Source organism: Eurytemora carolleeae, unplaced genomic scaffold (genome assembly GCF_000591075.1).
Source record: "Eurytemora carolleeae unplaced genomic scaffold, Eaff_2.0 scaffold401, whole genome shotgun sequence".
NCBI lineage: Eukaryota > Metazoa > Arthropoda > Copepoda > Calanoida > Temoridae > Eurytemora > Eurytemora carolleeae.
The window spans coordinates 303,063-307,744 of NW_019396469.1; positions in this window are offsets into that span (position 1 = coordinate 303,063).

Genomic DNA, 4,682 nt, shown 5'->3' on the forward strand with positions numbered 1-4,682 from the left:
AACCCTGTTGCAGCGGCTAGTCCAGTATGTGTTAGGTACAATACAAACTGGGACCGGAAAGGTTGACCCGGTTCGGAAATTCAAATGTACTACGGCTGCCCGTGAATACAACGCTAAATCATAACAAAGACAATTTTGTACTCGCGCTCTTTATTCTCATGTTTATTGGCACGCCCTGTATTCCACCAGAATTCTTATGTTTTCTGATTCTCACTTTAAATATCAGAATATGAAGAGTAAATCATTCCAATAAAGTCAGGTTATTACTAATTTTTAGCTAATTTTTACTTCGGGATTTTAGACAGAAAAAAGATTAGCACAAAGAATAATTAATTCCGTTAACATTCCTTATAAGCGGTAAAAGATAGTTATTTATTTAAACATTTCATTGAATTATCTTAAGCTAAAATTTTTAATTAAATCCACGTTCATTATTAAATCTTTAATTGTATAATTATTAGAAAAAGGAACTCAGTTTTAGCCACAAATTCTGATTTTCAAATCGCTATGTCTTTGCAACCTGATGGTGTTAACCTTTGATATTTCAAACTATTATTATTTGATCTAAAATAATTCATAGTTTGAAATATCTATGGTCTCTGACATTGAAATGCAAAGATATAGGGATAAGAAAATCAGATTTTGTGACAAAAACTCAGTTCCTTTGGTGATATAATAAAAGGATTTTTAATTATAAATTAGCTTAGCATGTTTATTGTTTAAGAAAGTAGTTTGGGTTTTAATTACAGCTGTTCTTGCATAAATTTATTTTTATCGTAATTGCATAATTTCCAATCATTTTGAGATAAATTTTGTTAAACAAATATCTAGTTTTTTATGTAAACATGAAAAAACATGACGGGCGCATTGCGTCTAGAATTTCCAGATGTACAACTATCTATCTATTAATGGCCTAGGCTTTCCCCAGGTTTTGAACATAAATAAAATATGGGTCTTTACTCAACTTTAGTCATCCTTCATTCCTCATACTCTAATCATCCTTGCATAACATATTCATCCTTCGTTCTTAATTCATCCTTCACAGTTTACAAGTTATCAAAGTGTATCTGTCCTCTAATTATATTCAAAGGTATATTTTTTTCTTTAACTCTTTATTTATTATTTGTTTATACATTTAACTGTTTTCAAATCATCATTAAATCAAGATTATTATTATTATCGTTGTCTTTATTTGGATTTTTAAATTGCAATTTTTTTATTATGAATATTAAGAATTGAAGTGCATTAGTACTTTCATTTTACAAAAACTGTTTAAGTATAAGTCTTCATACTATTATGTTGTTTTTTTAATCATATTAATGCTGAAGAAGTTAAATAAAAAGGTTTGCATGATTTTGCAAAACCTGGCCTGGGTCGGCCTTGACTTGAAAAAAAAATGCAGCTTTCGCTGTGAAAGGGTTCAGATTATGCAATGTTGGCAAATAAATATATAACAAATAATATTTAATTAAAATTTATAGTGATTAGACACAAAATAGTTCATTTTTTCATCATTTAATTCATTCTATTCATCATATTCATCCTGTCCTATTAATCCTATTCATTCAATTCCTTCTATTTATTCTATTAATTCTATTAATCCTGTCCTATTTATTCTATTTATCCTATTCATTCTATTCATCCAATTAAATCTATTTATCCTATTCATTTTATTTATCCTTTTCATTCTATATATCCCATGCATTCTATTCATCCAATTAATTCTATTTATTCTATTCATTCTGTTCATTCTATTCGATCTATTCATTCTATTCATCCTATTCATTTCTTCCTATTCATACTATTCCATTCTATTAATTCTATTAATTCTATTCATTCAATTCATCCTATTTATTCAATTCATCTTTTCATTATATTCACCCTATTCATTCCATTCACCCTATTCATTCTTTTCACTATATTCATTCCATTCACCCTATTCATTATATTCACGTCACCCTATTAATTCTATTCATCCTTTCCTATTCATTCCCATCATGATCGACTATTGAAATTATGTATAATACACGCAAATCTGCCCCTTTGGTAAAAGTAAATTCAACCTATATGAAGCCATATACTTCTTAAGTACACCTTGACACAAAGGTGGGCATCGTTTTTTCAACCAACAAAATTGTTAGAACATTTTTCAAAAACGAACAGAGTAAACAAAAACGGACAGAATAAACAAAAACGAACATAATAAACAAAAACGAACAGAATAAACAAAAACCAACAGAGTAAACAATAACAAACGATTGCAAATATTTGAATAGTAGTGAAATCTTGATTTTAGCTCCAATTAAATGACCAAAATGCAAAATCTGGAGGTCTCTGATGAAAATCTGGAGGTTTCTGATGAAAATCTGGAAGGCTCCGATGAAAATATGGAGGTCTCCGATGAAAATCTGGAAGGCTCCGATGAAAATCTGGAGGTCTCTGATGAAAATCTGGAGGTCTCCGATGAAAATCTGAAGGTCTCTGACGAAAATCTGGAGGTTTCTGATGAAAATCTGGAGGTCTCTGATGAAAATCTGGAGGTCTCTGATAAAAATCTGGAGGTCTCTGATGAATATCTGGAAGTCTCCGATGAAAATCTGGAGGTCTCCGATGAAAATCTGGGAGTCTCCGATGAAAATCTGGAAGTCTCCGATGAATATCTGGAAGTCTCCGATGAAAATCTGGAGGTCTGTGATGAAAATCTGGAGGTCATTTGGGTCTCCGATAGTACTCCAGACTCAAGTGCCGGTATAAAAATGAGTTTTTTTTCGAAAGCTTTTATTAAGCATAAAACTTTAAATATTATGTTTTTTTCTGAGACAAAACTTTAAAAAATAAAAATCTGAAACCGAACCGCTAGGAAATCAATGTTAATATTTTTCTTTTTTTAAGGGCAACATATTTTCTTATTTTTCTCACAACTAAAATCTCTAGCTTTTCCCCATGATTCACTAAATCGAAAGAATATCAGGAAAATACTGGGAAAAGGGTCCTCAGATGGTTCCAGGTTTAAGAGAAAATCTTATTTTGAAGAAGAGAAAAGTCAAAGGTAGAAGATTATAGCCTGTCTATTATCTAAATTTCAATATTCTAATATTTCTATTTTTCCATCTTAATATTAACCTATCTATATCTTTAATCTAATGTTTTATTTCTGCTAGAAAGCTTAGGGACAGTAAATGTACGGTGCATGTTAGGCTGACAGCTGACCACGCATGCGCTGACACAGCTGTATATTCCGTAGCCTAGTTCTTTCCGTGTATTTTAAGGAGCAGGGGGTACTTTTAATCAGAGTGAGAAATAGAAAAGGAATTTACAAAAAAATGCTTAATTTTAAATATGACTTGCAGCAGTGGGTTTGTTAGATTATTTGATGTTAATATGTTTTATTTTGTGCCCCCCCCCTTTATTATTTTGTAAAAATGTTTCCCTGTTGAGGAGTAGAGGATAGAACCACGTGTAGATATCTGCCTCTACACTCCGACCTCGGCAGGTAAACAGCCTCATGTACAAGCATCTATGTACACTCAATTACTTATGTACACGCATGTAAACGCATGTAAACTCATTTAATCATGTACACCTTATACATTCATTATTCATGTATGCATGTATATATGTACACTCATTTATTTATGTACACTCTTTTACTCGTGTACACTCATTTATTTATGTACACTCATTTATTCATGTACACTCATTTATTAATGTACACTCTTTTATTCGTGTACACTCATTTATTTGTGCACACTCATTTATTCGTGTACACTCAATTACTTATGTTCACTCATTTATTCATATACACTCTTATATTCACTAATTTTTATTATTTATTTTTAGACATATTTTATACATACAGTGATAACCAGAAAACTCTGGAATAGGAAGTCGACCCTTAGACTCATTTAAAACTTTAAACAGAAGCCAAAGAATATAAGGCACAGTATTTGTACAGTGTAAACAGACCCATTTCACTGAATAAGGGATTAAACAACTTTCTAGTAAATCTATTTCCTTTGTAACAACATCAAATGTACTTCAGTGTTGCTTTAATGTCGTCTTCCTATTTTACAGTATTTTATAAAAATGCAATAATTCATTTATTATTTATATATATATATGTCGTCTTTGTTAAAGATTTTTAAATTCAATATGGTGATGCCTATTAGTACTTACTAAAAAAGCTGTAATCCGTAAATAGTTGGTTTGCTAGAGTTAAGAATGTGTTTGTTTATGATTGTATAGCATACTGTCGTTCTCAATAAAATGATACAAACACAGTACAGTACAGAACAGTTGTTAATTCCTCTTTTCCGTTTCTTCGTGTACACCGTTTTAAAGAAAAACATTACAGTCTTTTACCGTGTATATAAAATATACTCTAACAGACATAACAATTCATCATGATCGACTATTGAAATTATGTATAATACACGCAAATCTGCCCCTTTGGTAAAAGTAAATTCAACCTATATGAAGCCATGGAGAATAGAATATATATAAGAGGGGAATTTACTAGAATAAAGTGTAAAACGGCCATTTTGTTGTACTGTTTCCATACTGCAGGTGTACTTCACATATTTATGCTATATAACCTTTTGGGCCCTGGAATATCATTTTATAGAAAATCTAAAATTATTGTTAAAAGAAAACCAAATTATGAAATAGGCTGGTTTCATAAT